The 16,194-nt window shown below is 39.8% G+C and overlaps 1 protein-coding gene across 2 annotated transcripts in view; it reads left to right on the top strand.

The window, feature by feature from the left end:
• The first annotated feature begins 9,675 nt into the window (after positions 1-9,675).
• Positions 9,676-16,194, top strand: part of RNF141 (ring finger protein 141) — a 34,067-nt gene continuing 27,548 nt past the window's right edge. Inside the window, exon 1 of one of the 2 annotated variants that reach the window (XM_065946263.1) lies at positions 9,676-9,787. The gene's annotated coding sequence lies outside the window, so the exon portion shown is untranslated. Of the gene's footprint in view, positions 9,788-9,814; positions 10,166-16,194 lie in introns of those variants that run through there. The other variant, XM_065946264.1, reaches the window with a different exon arrangement.

Below are 16,194 nucleotides of genomic sequence, written 5' to 3'. Positions count from 1 at the left end.
TAGAATATATTTCCTACTTGTTCTGTTTCTCTGGTCGAACGCTAACACACCCAGTTTTTATAACAAGTTGATAGCATGAAAAAAGCAGAATGGACAGACTGTTCTAAATTTTAAAACTTAACAATCAAACGCAAGGAGAGGCTATAAACAGTTATGCTGAGATCAGTGATCATAGAACACAGCGACGAAGGATTGTTTGGATTCTAATTCAAAACAAATTAGTACAAATTTATTATCTGTAAAAAGACATGTTTCACATAATCTGGAAATATAATAATGAACCAACTGCTTCTAGTCTTTGTTTTCCATGTAGCAGAGTAATAAACTGACCTGAGTTTTGCTCTCTCAGGATAGATTTTGCCATTTCCCATTAGTCTGTCTCTTGGACAACAAGGACCCAAAAAACCAGGGTGAATAGCTTCCAGGATTGGAGCAAATATTCTTATGTTGTTCTTGAATTTTCTCACTTCACTTCCCTTGGCCCTGTCTTTATGCATCGGATTGTTATTTCCTTGCATTATACATGATGGTTTGAGGCTCATGTTTGCATAAGGAGAAACATGACTTTCATCTGTATTATTAATAGGCACAGCTGGTTTAGGAAAAAACAAACTTCCAGAGGGAAGAGCTTAAAGAAGTAAAGATGACTGATATGGTTTAGTTGCTAAATTGTATCCGACTCTTGTGACCCCATGGACTGTAGCCTGCCAGGCTCCTCTGTCAATGGGATTTTCCAGGCAAGAATACTGGAGTGGGTTGCCATTTCCTTCTCCAGGGGATCTCCCTGACCTGGGGATTGAACCCAGGTCTCCTGCACTGCAGGAATCAAAATGGCTGATTGATAGTAGTAAAACATTTATAGTGGTAAAATATTGTGAAAGGATCCAATAGTTCGGGAAGAAAATGTTAACTTGTCTCCTAGCCAAAAAATGTTGTCAGGGAGGTGAATTCCTCTGGTTTCAGTAAGGTAGAAAGCCATTCAAAGAAAAAGCAGATAATGGCAGAGAAGACGTTGGCAGGAAAATTGGAATTCCTGGGGTCAAATTGAGATGGCTGAGGCTAAAAATAAGCTTGCCTGTGGTGAGGGATGAGTTATGACAAAGGAAGGTGGGCAGTGAAGAGTTCTGTTAAGATTAGTGGCTTGGATTAACATAATAACCCTGGGGGTAGGTGGCATATCAGCAGTGACCACAGGACTGGAAAAGGTCAGGTTTTTTTGTTTTTTTAAAAAAGGTCAGTTTTCATTCCAGTCCCAAAGAAAGGCAATGCCAAAGAATACGCAAACTACCGCACAATTGCACTCATCTCACATGCTACTAAAATAATGCTCAAAATTCTCCAAGCCAGGCTTCAGCAATGTGAACCATGAACTTCCAGATGTTCAAGCTGGTTTTAGAAAAGGCAGAGGAACCAGAGATCAAATTGCCAACATCCGCTGGATCATCGAAAAAGCAAGAGAGTTCCAGAAAAACATCTATTTCTGCTTTATTGACTATGCCAAAGCCTTTGACTGTGTGTATCACAATAAACTGTGGAAAATTCTGAAACAGATGGGAATACCAGATCACCTGACCTGCCTCTTGAGAAATCTGTATGCAGGTCAAGAAGCAACAGTTAGAACTGGACATGGAACAACAGACTGGTTCCAAATGGGAAAAGGAGTACGTCAAGGCTGTCACCCTGCTTGTTTAACTTATATGCAGAGTACCTCATGAGAAACGTTTGACTGGATGAAGCACAAGCTGGAATCAAGACTGCCGGGAGAAATATCAATAACCTCAGATATGCAGATGACACCACCCTTATGGCAGAAAGTGAAGAAGAACTAAAGAGCCTCTTGATGAAAGTGAAAGAGGAGAGTGAAAAAGTTGGCTTAAAGCTCAACATTCAGAAAACTAGGATCATGGCATCCGGTCCCATCACTTCATGGCAAATAGATGAGCAAACAGTGGAAACAGTGGCAGACTTTTTTGGGGGGCTCCAAAATCACTGCAGATGGTGATTGCAGCCTTGAAATTAAAGACACTTGCTCCTTGGAAGGAAAGTTATGACCAACCTAGATAGCATATTAAAAAGCAGAGACATTACTTTGTCAACAAAGGTCTGTCTAGTCAAGGTTGTGGTTTTTCCAGTGGTCATGTATGGATGTGAGAGTTAAGAAAGCTGAGAGCTGAATAATTGATGCTTTTGAACCGTGGTGTTGGAAAAGACTCTTGAGAGTCCCTTGGACTGCAAGAAGATCTAACCAGTCCATCCTAAAGGAGATCAGTCCTGGGTGTTCATTGGTAGGACTGATTTTGAAGCTGAAACTCCAATACTTTGGCCACCTGATGCGAAGAGTTGACTCATTGGAAAAGACCCTGATGCTGGGAAAGATTGAGGGCAGGAGGAGTAGGGGATGACAGAGGATGAGATGGTTAGATGACATCACTGACTCAATGGAAAAGGGTTTGGGTGGACTCCGGGAGTTGCTGATGGACAAGGAGTCCTGGCGTGCTACAGTTCATGGGGTCGCAAAGAGTTGGACACAACTGAGCGACTGAACTGAACTGAATTGAGGTAGTATAGAGAGCTATCTCTCCCCCAAGATCCAGATAGATCTTTAGGGAAATGGGGTGGTAAAATCACTCATTTAAAACAGTTGCCAAACACTATGTTCCATTTTCTTGACCTGCTCTGGCTTAATACTGAGCACCAGCACCTCATTAGAAAAGCTATGACAAACCTAGACAGCATATTAAAAAGCAGAAACATTACTTTGCTGACAAAAGTCCATATAGTCAAAGCTTTGGTTTTTTCCAGTAGTCTTGTATGGATGTGAGAGTTGGAACTATAAAGAAAGCTGAGTGCCGATGAATTGATGCTTTTGAACTATGGTGTTGGAGAAGACTCTTGGGAGTCCCTTGGACTGCAAAGAGGTCAAACCAGTCAATCCTAAAGGAAATCAGTCCTGAATATTCATTTAAAGGATTGATGCTGAAGCTGCAATACTTTGGCCACCTGATGCAAAGAACTGACTCATTAGAAATGACTCTGATGCTGGGAAAGACTGAAGGCAGGAGAAGGGGATGAAAGAGGATAAGACGGTTGGATGGCATCACTGACTCGATGGACATGAATTTGAGTAAGCTCCAGGAGTTGGTGATGGACAGGGAAGCCTGGCATAGTGCAGTCCACAGGGTCACAAAGAGTCAGCCATGACTGAGCAACTGAACTGAACCTTTGTGGTATAGACTTAAAAGTTAATATTTTAAGTTGCTTGCTCTGACAGCAAGATGCAGAATAGACTGAATAAATATGTTTCAGGATAGATTGATCAGCTAAGGTATGCTAATGTATCTGTGGCCACTGATCTAATATGGAACTTTGAGATGATAGGAATAAACAAGAAAGGGTTATACCCAGTAGTAAAGTACAGTAGCTAAAACATGAGGTTCTGAATTCAGACAGTAGGTTTGAATCCTTGCTCTGCCATGTATGCACTATGTGAACTTGGGCAAGTTATTGCACCTCTCTAGGACTGTTTTCTTGTCTGTAAAACTGAGATGATATTAGTATCCTTAACATCTGTCTTTTAGGACCATTGTGAGACTTATAGGAGATAACACATACACAGCACTAAGAACTCCAAAAAAAAAAAAAAAAAAAAAAGGATTAAAATAAATGAGAAGAAATTTTAACAAAGGTACAGGATACCAGAATGCTTTAAGAGACAGAAAGATCTCTCTTCGTATGATTCAGTCTGAGCAACCAGAAGAAATATTGAAGCCATTTTGATATAGAAATTGTTGTGTTCAGGTGCCATTACTGTTATATTCATTCCTATAGGAGAGAGCCTATGTAATTAGGGAAGTATAGGATTGCTACACCAATGAAAGTTAACATTAATCAATGTTGACTTGGGATCATCTGTATACAGGTGATAATTGCAGCTATGAGTGCATGAGCTCGCCGAGTGTTTAAAAATAAAAGCAGAGGACTGAGGCCAGAGCTTGAGAAGCAGCAGCCTGAGACAGGGAGTCAGTCAAATATAAAAACCTCAAAGTTCAGTATCCTGGAAAATGATGATGCTTTCATCTTAACTGTAGATGACTTGTTCCTCTGTTTTCTACCTTGATCTAATTAAAAGCAGTAATACATTGTGAGGGAAGGCACTAGTGGCCAGAAAATTTCTGGATTCTTAACCCAGTTTAGTTAACTTGCTCTTAGTCCTTCGGTGAACCATTTCCCACCTTTGGATCTCAGGTTCCTCATCTATAAAAGAAGAATGTTGGACAAGATGGCTTGCTAGTTCTTTCTACTCTATGATTTTATGATTTATATACAGGAAGTTAAAAGTGTTTACAACCCATAGCCACTGAAAGCCTTCCTCATATATTCCCACAGCCCTATCACAGATGTTTAGTGACCTTATGAAAAGCAGGAGACACTGGACAAACTTTCCTAGAAAAAATATTTCAAAATTCTCTCAAATTTTTCTGGTCTTCACTAAAGGACTGTGTTTACTACAATTTTATCGAAGCCTCTGTTTTAACTGGAAAATACATACATAAACTATGGCAATCTGAATACACACAAATTGCAAGATTCATTACAAGAGGATACTACTTCTTATAAAAGGATTAACTTAGAGATTTCTTCTCCCATAACTTTTAAAAACTTTTTCTTAAAACTGTCATTGATTTACAAACTTGTATTAGTTTCAGGTATACAGCAAAGTGATTCAGTTATATATAGATTCTTTTCAATTATAGGCTATTACAAGATATTGAATATAGTTGACCTTGCTTACCTATTTTATGTAGTATCTGTCAAACCCAAACTCCTAATTTATCCCTCCCTGCATAACTGTTTATATTTATGGCTTCCTACAAATATTTTTCCTCCACTTTCTCTGTATATTAAAGAAAAATAAAGGCTTCCTTATCTTGCTACAAAATAATTTCATAAGTCCTATTCCAAAGAGAATTTCTGATCTCTTTTATTACGGTTTTTAAGATAATCCTTACTACTATCCTACTGGTTTACATTCTAGCTAATTTATCATGCTTGTGCAAAGTTAAGAAAAGAGCAGTACTGATGAGAAAGAATTATCTAGAGATGTCTGTAATAACATCAATTTAATGTTGACTTTAAAATATTTAAGCCTTGTAATCTTGCCTAAAGTCCAGGCCTTATTATATTCTCCATGAACTATATAAGACTACTGGCCCTATTTCATAAAATTGAAGGCAATTTGTATAGTGATTTTCCTGACTTCCAGGCTCAGATCAGTTTGAAATATAAAGTCTCGCAGAATTTAAACAGATATGTTTTCCTCCCAACATCGGTAAGGTACAACTGGCATCATTAAGATATAATAAACTGGACGTGATAGAAGTGTACAATTTGAGAGATTTTGACACACGTATACACCTATGAAATGTGTGTTAGTTGCTCAGGGTATGACTCTTTGTGACCCCATAGACGGTAGCCCACCAGGCTCCTCTGTCCATGGGATTCTCCAGGCAAGAGTACTGGAGCAGGTTGCCGTTCCCTTCTCCAGGGGATCTTCCTGACCCAAGGATCGAACCTGGGTCTCCTGCAATGCAGGCGAATTCTTTACTGTCTGAGCCACCAGTGAGGCCATACACCCATGAAAACATTACTAGAATAAAGAAAAGGAACCTATCTATCACCCCCAAAAGTTTTCTCCTGCCTCTAAGTAATTCCACCCTCCCACTCATCTCTACCCTGGCCCCTTTTCATCCCTCACTTCAAGTAAACACTGCTTTCTGTATCACTATAGTTTGGATTCTCTAGAATTTTATATCAGTGAAATCACTGTGTGAATTGTCTTTTAGTCTGATTTCTTTCACTCAAAATAATTATTTTGAGATTTATCCATGTTTTTAAGATTCATCTATGTTTTCCAATTTGGGCCTGTTACAAATAATGATGCAATGAATATTCATGTATAAGTCTTTATGGGTAAATACCTAGGAGTAGAATGGCTGGATCATATGGTAGATGTGCATAACTTTAAAAAATGGCCAAATTTTTTCCCAAAAATAGTTTTATCATTTTGCATTCCCAACAAGCATCCTATGAGAATTCCTGTCATTCCACATCCTTGCCCACTTTATATGATCAGTCTTTTTAATTTTAGCCATTCTGTTGACTAGGATGTGCAGTGATATCTCATTGTACTTTTAACTTGCATTTCCTTGATGGTAACGGTGTTGAGCATATTTTTGTGTTCTTATTTTGTCATCCATGTATTTTCTTGGACGTGGTGTCTATTTAAATTTTTTGTCCATTTAGAAAAATTGGTTGTCTTATTGAACTTTAACAGTTCTTTATATATTATAGTTAGAAGTGCATTGTCAAATATATGTTTTGCAAATACTTGCTCCCAGTCTATGGCTTGCCTTTTCATTTTAAGTGCGTTTTGAAAAGCAGAAGTTTTAATTTTAAGGAAGTGAAATTTAGTAAACACAATTTTTCCCTTTTATGGATTGTGCTTTTTGTGCTATTTTCTTAATCTTTGCCAAATTCAAGATCACTAAAAATTTTCTCCTATGTTCTCTTCTATAACATTAATAATTTTAGCACTTAAATTTAGATTTATGATCCATTTTTGGTTACCTTTTGAATATGGAATGAGGACAGGATCAAGATTCTTTTCATTTTTTATTTTTATTTTTATCATAGGCTATCCAATTGTTTCAGCATCATTTGTTAAAGGATTATCCTTCCCCCATTGAATTGCATTGGCATATTTGGTGAAAATCAATTTACCGTATTTGTATAGGTCTATTTCTGCATCCTATTCAGTTAACTCCATTTTGTCTGTCTTTACACTGATACCACACTGTGTTATTACTGTATATCATAAAGTCCTGAAGTCAGGTAGTATAAGTCTCTCAACTTTGTTGTTTTTAATCAGTTTTGGCTACTCTAGGTAGCATTTTCATAGAAATTTTAGAACCAGCTTGGTAATTTCCACAAAATGAATCTCCTTTGATTTTTATTAGACTTGCCCTGTCTATAGATCAATTCAGAGAAAAAAAATTTTTTTAATATTGAATCTTCTGAACCATGAACATGACATATCCCTGTATTTAGATGTTTAATTTCTCTCATAGTATTTCATAGTTTCCAGTGTATATGTCTTTCACATTTTGGTCAAGTGTATCCCTAGGTTTATGTACGTGTGTGTGTGTGTTTTGGCGGTTTTTTTGCTGCTAAAGGGTACTTTAAAACTTCAAAGTCTAATTCTTCATTATTACTATAGAAAAATAAACTGATTTTTATATATTGACTTGGTATCCTACGAAACTCAATTCTCGTTCGAGTAGCTTTTTTGGTAATATTCCATGGTATTTTTGCCTGAAAATACAATGTTAAACTTTTTTCCTTCCAATGTGAATACCTTTTTAAAAGTTTCTTTGTCCAGTTTTATTGCGGTGACTAGAATCTCCTACTCTACATTTAATTGAAGGCAATTTTTCAAAGATATAGACCTAACTCCTGGCCCAGATTAGGCTCAACTATATGATCTTGTTTAATTAGATATTTAAAAATCACAATGTATGGTTCATTTTTAGGCTCTTTGCTTTTCTCATATTCAAATATTCATCAAATGTCCAAATGTTGAAAAATTATTGAATGCCAGGCTTTGTGCTGATTGTCAAGGAGATAATCCTCAGTACACTCTCCATAAGGTATAAAAAAGGAGTACACATTGTAAATCAACTATATTTCAGTAAAAAAAAATTTTTAAGAGTATACAGGCCATGGACCTGGCCCTAATGACCTCTCACCATCTTATTTAGACAGTTGTTAAACAAGAAGCTCAGGGTTTGGTCAGCTTGGGTTTGAATCTGCCTCTGCTGCTTACTAATTGATTGACTTTGGAAAGCTTGACTTTCTTAAGCCTGTTTCTTCAACTGAGAATATTAATAATACTTTACACACCTCATAGGATTGCTGTAAGGATTAAATGAATTAATACCTTTAAAGAACTTAGAACAGGACTTGTGCTCATGTGCTCAGTTGTATCTGACTCTTTGCTGTGGCCCTGTGGAATGTAGCCCACCAGGCTCCTCTGTTCATGGAATTTTCCAGGCAAGAATACTGGAGTGGGTTGTCATTTCCTACTCCAGGGGATCTTTCCAACTCAGGGAACAAACCTGTGTCTCTTGCATCTCCTGCATTGGCAAGCAGATTCTTCACCACTAGCATCACATGGCTTGGAACATAGTAAATGGTCAACAAATATTACCTATTATTAGAGGGCAAGATTGGGCTTCCCAGATGGCGCTAGTGGTAAAGAACCCATCTGCCAATGCAGGTAGACTTAACAGATGCGGGTTCAATCCTCCGGTTGGAAGCTACCCTGGAGGAGGGCATGGCAACCCACTCCAGCATTCTTGCCTGGCAACAAGCTTAAGTAGTTTAGCTGCTAAGCATAAAGATGATAGTGTGAGTCATACCAGGGTCTAAACCCTTGCTCTGTTATTCACGGGCAGTGTAACTTGAAGCACACTATTTAAACAAAAGCAATGCCTAAAAAGTGTCTAGTATAGTACTTGGCACACAACAGGTGCGTAATAGACAGCAATTATCCACTACGGACGTTCTGAAAAGCCATGATCTCGCCAACATGTGTTCAAAATAATAATAGTCATTTACTAGGGCTTACTGGTTTGGACCCTGTGCTGGTATATTTCCTGTATTTCTCTTTAATGCTTCTTTTTCTAGCTGCTGCTTCTGCTAAGTCACTTCAGTCGTGTCCGACTCTGTGCGACCCCACACACGTCAGCCCACCAGGCTCCCCCGTCCCTGGGATTCTCCAGGCAAGAACACTGGAGTGGGTTGCCATTTCCTTCTCTAATGCAGGAAAGTGAAAAGTGAAAGTGAAGTCGCTCAGTCGTGTCCGACTCTTAGCGACCCCATGGACCGCAGCCTACCAGGATCCTCCGTCCATGGGATTTTCCAGGCAAGAGTACTGGAGTGGGGTGCCATTGCCTTCTCCGCTTATTCTAGCTAGGAGAGCATAATGGGCCCCCTTCATGTAAAAGAAATGAGATGGGCTTCCCTGGTGGCTCAGATGGTAAAGAATTCACCTGCAATACGGGAGACCTGGGTTCCATCCCTGGGTTGGCACGATCCCCTGGAGAAGGGAATGGCTACCCACTCCAGTATTCTTGCTTGGAGAATTCCGTGGACAGAGGAGTCTGGCGGGCTGCAGTCCATTGGGGTTGCAAAGAGTCAGACACGACCGAGCGACTTGCACTTTCACTCGTGCAGCTATGACCAGCAGGAGGTTGGAGGCCTTCTAAGCAGTGACTTGGAATTCAAGTGCTGACCAAATCAGGGATCGCAGTACCTCTGTCACCAGGCGGGCTCTCGCCAGGGGAATGGGGCCAGCAAAGGCGGCAGTCGGCCAGGCCGCACCCACTGCCGCCCCACGGAGCCTTAGACTTGAAGAACCTGCGAGGCGAGGCCTCTGCTGCCGCCTCTAGCGCACGGTCCCCTCTGGCCTTCGCCGCCACCCTTCCCTCTCGGATGGCCCCCGAGGCCGAGGCCTCGCAGGTCCTCAGAAGAAGCGCAGTCAGCTCTTCGAAGGTCTGGAGAAGGTTGGGCACCGTCTCCAAGCAACGCGCTGGAGGCGGGACTTAGTGCGTCACTGAAGTGCGACCCGGTAGTGGTCGGTGCCGCCGCCGCCGTCGCCGCCTGCGGGTCTGTGAGCCTGGCTGAGGCGGCGCGGCGGCTCCCGGAAGCGCGATGCCTTGAACCTGGGGTGAGCTCCGCAGCGCTAGCCTGTTGCCGGTTCCCTTCCCAGCTGCTCCTCAGCCCTCCTACAGGGAGTAGGAACACCCGCCAAGCCTCTACTGCAGCGCCGGGCTTACGTAGGGAGTCAAGCCCCGCCCCGCCGCCGCAGTTTCTAGGCCTCGGCTTAGGAAGCGGAGCTAGCTTGGGAGGCCCTTCCATGGTCGCACTGTCTCTGACCCGGTGGTTTCCAGTGACAGGGCGTGGAAGTGGCTTGTCCCGTTTGGGGAGGGTGGTTCTGGGGGACCAGGAGAGAGACTTGTTTCTCCTCGAGCGCGGACCTGCTTTTGAATATTGCCGCCGGCGCAGTCAGTCGGCCAGCGGACGTAGCTGTTGGTTGCGAGTGCAGGTGCGCTTTGAGGCGGGGCGGTGGTGGGAGGGTGGCCGGTGTGTTGAGTTAACGCACTGGTGAGGCTGGAAACCTGTGCGCCCCCGCTGCCGTGGACACCCCATGTTAGAAACCCTTGCCTGGCTAATGGCTCAGAAATATCCGAGTCCGTCTACTTAACCCGCCCACCCTCTCTAAATTAGCTCAGGCTGCTCCCCTTCCGAAAGGCCTGAGCTTGTCAAACCAGCTACCATGGGACCCGGCAAAGATCAGAAGTTTAACTGCTACTAATTGTAGTAATCATTCCTGGAAGGGAAACTTTCTGTGCCGCTTTTGAATGATTTGTTTGTTATTTTTATCGTGTTACCGTGTTAGAATGTGGGCTTACTGCTATTGTTAATATTTATCCCCAGCCCCTGTATTCTGACCCTGGCTTGTTTCACGGTGCCGGATGATTCAGTTCTTGTCTCTGCGTATTGATAAAGCGGCTGTGACCCTTCCTGTGGTTTACAATTCTTAGATCTTCTACGTGGAGTGATTCTTTTGCATCTTCCTCTGCCCATTCTTATTGCTATAACACGAGCTCCATCCGTTCCGAATTTCATCTGGAACATGAGGGGCCCTGGACCAACAATCCTGAATTAGCCGCCTCTATGTTGGAAAGCATCTCCCCTCTAAGAAGCAATGCTTTCTGAATTCAGAACACAAAAATTGTATGAATATTTCTCCTTTCCTCTGATGCTGCCTGGCTGCAGTTTCTAAATATTTTCCTCAGAATATGATTATATGTTTTCGAAATATGTTCTTTGTCATTTGGTATAAGTGCACTTTATATTTGGTGTGTGTTACCACCTGTGCCATCTTAGTTCATATTTAAACACATGCCACACTTCCTTTCTCTTCCCCAAAAGGCAGAGAAGGTCCAAAGAGAATTCTTACAAGTCTAGTTATTGCATTTTTCCAGATATGAAATGTACTAGTAAACATCCTGGTGATAACAGAAATCCATGCTTTCAGTCTCCAAGTACTATCCTTTTGTAGTTTTTCTTTGTATGAGATTTTTGTCTGATTAAGATCTTTGAGTCTGTAACAGGCATTCCAGACTCTATAGTGTCTCTGACTAGTCTAATTGTTTCAATATGGTCTTTTATAACTTCTATAAATTTCTTGTCTTGCAGGACAGCTGATAATCTGTTTTTGATCTACAGTTTGAGTATAATGAGTAATAAATAGTATCTTTAGGAACCTTAGTTTTTAGTACTTTTAGCATCACTGATGCTAAATAACAGTGAAAATAGTTTCAACTATAAATATCTCTTTTTTAAGTAAAGAAATTCGTACAAAATTTCATGGAGATCAGGTTTCAGAGAGGTTTTCTAAATACCTCAGTATTTGTGAACTAGTCATCTTGTTACACTTCTAGGCTTTTCATCTTTGTTTAATCCTTTTATGAATGGATATGGTTTAAATTTTCATGAAGTTTTTTTTTTCCAGTTACCCATGATGTGATTTTTATATCTTTATAAAGAATATTTGAACTACAAAAGTTCATTTTGTTAGAAAAAGAAGGGATCAAGTGTATGAGTTACCACACACTAGGGAATGTGGCATTTTTGGAATCCTTGATATTATGAGTTTCAGAATAACAGTTATTCTTTATTTAGAAAAATCCTTCAAATGTTTTTTGAAAGCACATTGTTATCCTGCTTGAAAGGACTAAATTATAGGGGCACAATAGTATGAGAGCGGCCAGTTCTTTAAGTCTTGACCAGAGATTTATCTTTTGCTAAATTGTATGCCAGTGGTTTACAAATTAAGTTCCTGTTCAATACCCGCTGTTTCATGATCTACAGGGAAGTATTTTGCTCATATCAAATAATGAATACTTCTCAATTCATGTAAACATTAACAATAAATTTTCTATTTTTTCTTCCCTGTGTTTTTTTAACATCAACCTCTCTCCCAACTAGTAGATGACTGAACAAGTTAACAAAAGTCAAAAAAATACTAAGTGAATAATAAAAAACCCCAGACTGTCAACAGTATTTACTGTATCCGTTGGTAAACATTTATTGTGTGCTTATGTATCTGCCAGAAAAGAGAACGCAGCTGCTACCCTCAAGAAGCTCACAGAGGGGGATGGTCAAGTGACCTAACTGATGATGTGTGCTTTGACAGAAGAATGTGCCGAGTCACCAAAGAGGGACATTGAAAAACCTGTGGGGGGTGACTAGAGGGTGGCCTCAGCAGATTGTTTTGTGAACATGCATGCACCCTTGATTGTGATTTTATTGCATCTAGATTGCAGAGCCATATTTTTATTCTCAGATGGACTCATATTTATCTTTTTATGGTATTCAAAATGAACTGTGAGTCAGGGGCCTTCTCCACTGAAACAGGTTGAGAGACACTGTTCCATGCTCTTTCAGTAGTCTGTAGATAGTTTTCTCTTTTAATCTGAGGAGTTAATAATCAGGCTTCCTGATACCAAGTACAATTACAAGATGAGTTAATATGCTGCTTCAAATTATAAATTTTCTTCAAAGTTAGGACACCAATTCAAAACAATATAGAAACAAAATGGACCATTTTCTTTTTTGGGGGGATAATATTTTACAGCTATTATAAAATATTGGCTATATTCCCTGTGTTGTACACTATATCCTCGTAGCTTATCTATTTTATACACAATGGTTTGTATATTTAATCCTCTATTCCTATCTTGCCCCTCCCTCTTTCCCTCTCCCCACTGGTAACCACCAGTTTGTTCTCTATGAGTCTGTTTGTTTTATATTTACTAGTTTTATTTTTTTAGATTCTACATATACGTGATACCATACAGTATTTGTCTTTCTCTGACTTATTTCACTAAGCATAATACCCTCCAAGTCTATCCATGTTGCTGCAAATGGCAAGATTTCATTCTTTTTCATGGCTGAGTAGGTTCCATTGTCTATCTACATACCACTTCTTTATTCATTTTCTGTTGATGGACACTTAAGTTGCTTTCATATCTTGGCAGTTGTAAATAATGCTGCCATGAGCATAGGGGTGTATGCACCTTTCCAAATTAGCATTTTCTTTTTGGGGGGAATATATACCCAGGTTGTTTTTTTTTTTTTTGCTAAATATATTAGCAAATGTTTATTAATCAAGGTCATGTCTATGATTTATATATATATGCATGTATTTGTATGGAATAATTTTAATGAATTAAACTTTTATGAGTAAATATATGTGATTGCTAATGTGCCAAGAAGGAAATGGCAACCCACTCCGGTATTCTTGCCTGGAGAATTCTGTGGATGGAGGAGCCTGGTGGGCTGCTGTCCGTGGGGTCGTTCAGAGTCGGACATGACTGAAGCGACTTAGCATGCATGCAAGCATTGGAGAAGGAAATGGCAACCCACTCCAGTGTTCTTCCCTGGAGAATCCCAGGGACAGAGGAGCCTGGTAGGCTGCTCTCTATGGGGTTGCACAGGGTCGGACGTGACTGAAGCGACTTAGCAGCAGCTAATGTGTCATATCAGAATTTTCTAAATGAAATCATAAAATTTGTTTAGTAAATGTTAACTTGTGTCAAAGTGGTTTTTTTTTTAACTTTATAGATTTTTTATTTTGTATTGGGATATAGCTGATTAGCATGCATGCATGCGTTGGAGAAGGCAATGGCAACCCACTCCAGTACTCTTGCCTGGAAAATCCCAGGGACAGAGGAGCTTGGTAGGCTGCAGTCCATGCGGTCCCGAAGAGTCGGACAAGACTGAGCGACTTCACTTTCACTATAGCTGATTAACAATGTTGTGGTAGTTTATAGTGAACAGTGAAGGGACTCAGCCATAAACATACATGTATCTTTAGCTTCTTTTATCAATGCTTTATAGTTCTGAGAGCATATAAGTTTTTCAGCTCCTTGGTCAGGTTTAAGGTTTTTGTTTTTGGAGGGAGTGGGGCTGCAATTTTAAAACATATTTCTGTGTGCTAATCTTATATCCTGCTACCTTGCTAAATTTGTTTATCAGAACTAGTGGTTTTTGGTAGAATCTTTAAGGTTTTTTATATATAATATCATGAAATCTGCATATAATGACAGTTTTACCTCTTTTTTTAAAATTTAATTTTACTTTTAAATTTATTTTTAATTGAAAGATAATTGCTTTGCAGTTTTGTGTTGGTTTCTTCCATACATCTTCATGAATCAATCATAGGTATACATATGTCCCCCTCCCTCTGGAACCGCCCTCCCACAATTCTACCTCTTAAAAGGCACCTAACTTGTCTAACTCAGTAAACAAGCAACCAGATCTCTTTATTATTTGTTTGATGGGCATATTGATTAAATTATCATTAATGTTGTACATGAAATCTTAAGACCACATATCTCTAAAGTTTAATTGTTTGTTAAGAATTGTAGGTATAAAGTAAAGTTTTCAGTCTGGTTGATTAGAATATTTTATTGCATTTTTATTAAATCAATATAGAAATGCTAGAGAGAATTTAAGTTTTCATTTTGAGAGTGAAATATTAGGTTAGAGATCATCTCCACTTCTCATTCAAGCAAGAATTTTCTCTAAAACACTAATTAGATAAACTTATTTTTGCTTAAGCATCTCCATCTTTCCAAAAGCAGGCACACATGCTTTTAACCCTTCTAGATGATTGTGGATGATAGAAAATTTTTATATTGACCTGAAGTCCACCTAATTTATACTGGCCATTCTGGTCTGTGTAACTGTATAAAATAAATGTTACTTCCTCTTCCATATGAAAGCTCTTCAAGAGTTTGAACAAACCTGTCATGTTGTTACTGAACCATGATTATCTAAAATAAATTGCTTTGTTTCCTTCTCTAGATCCGTAACATCTTGTGTGCTTTCCCAAATATGTTCAAATGATTGTGCTCTTTAAATGTGTGGCTTCTTGGAGGACTTCCCTGGTGGTCCAGTGGCTAAGACTCTGCTGCCAATGCAGGGGGCTTGGGTTCAGTCGCTGTTTTGGGGAGCTAGATCCCACATGCCAGAGCTGAGAGTCTTCAGGCTGCAGCTAAAGATCCCACATGCCACAATGAAAATTAAAGATCCTGAGTGCTGCAGCTAAGATCCGGTGCAGTCAAGTTAATTGATTAATTAGTTAAAACAATAAGTGTGACTTCTTAGAGCTCATTATAAAATTTCAGTGTGTTGGAACCGTTACAGAACATAGTGGAATTTTAGGCCCTTGCTCTGGACATCTGCTTCTAGCAAGAATTTAGGATTATTTTAGCATCTTTCTTATCTGTATTTGACTAGAACCTTCAGACCATTTATATTTTAATTACTTTTAAGCATATGTTACCTATGTGCTTTATGTGCATTTTAAAACATATTTAGGTTAGATCCTGAGCAAGTTAGTCATATTTGATATACTTTATTCAGTTTCAGAAAATAAATATACACTTTCAGTCTTGATTCTAATATTCTGTGGATATTATTCATTCCAGTGACTAAAACTGGACTCATCCGTAGGTTGACCAGGCATGCAGTCTTGTCTTTGTCATCAACAAAACTGGTAAACATCCCATCTCTTGGTGGCAGTCTCCCTCTCTGTCTGGGCTTTAGTCACACTTGAGCTTTTTAATTACCTCAGAGTTACCATACTCCTCCCTGTGTTAGGCACTTTCCTTAGTCTCTGCCTGGACTGTCCTCCCCTTGCCATGCCCCGTCTCTCTTCTCTGGGGAACTGTGACTGATGGCAGATCCAATGTTTGCCCAAGGACTTCTCTGACAAGGCTAGGTCAAGTCCCGATTTTACAGGCTTTAGGCTTTCAATACTCTATACTTGTTTGGCTTAGCACTTGCCATTTTGTGAAAGTGAAAGTTGCTTAGTCTGTCTGACTTTTTGTGACCCCATGAACTATACAGTCAGTGAAATTCTCCAGGCCAGGATACTGGAGTGGGAATTCCCTTCTCCAGGGGATCTTCCCAACCCAGAGATCGAACCCAGGTCTCCCGCATTGTAGGCAGATTCTTTACCTGCTGAAACACCGGGGAAGCTCAAGAATACTGGAGTGG

Source organism: Muntiacus reevesi, chromosome 9 (assembly GCF_963930625.1).
Source record: "Muntiacus reevesi chromosome 9, mMunRee1.1, whole genome shotgun sequence".
NCBI classification, from domain to species: Eukaryota; Metazoa; Chordata; class Mammalia; order Artiodactyla; family Cervidae; genus Muntiacus; species Muntiacus reevesi.
This window is presented reverse-complemented; position numbering and strand designations above follow the sequence as displayed.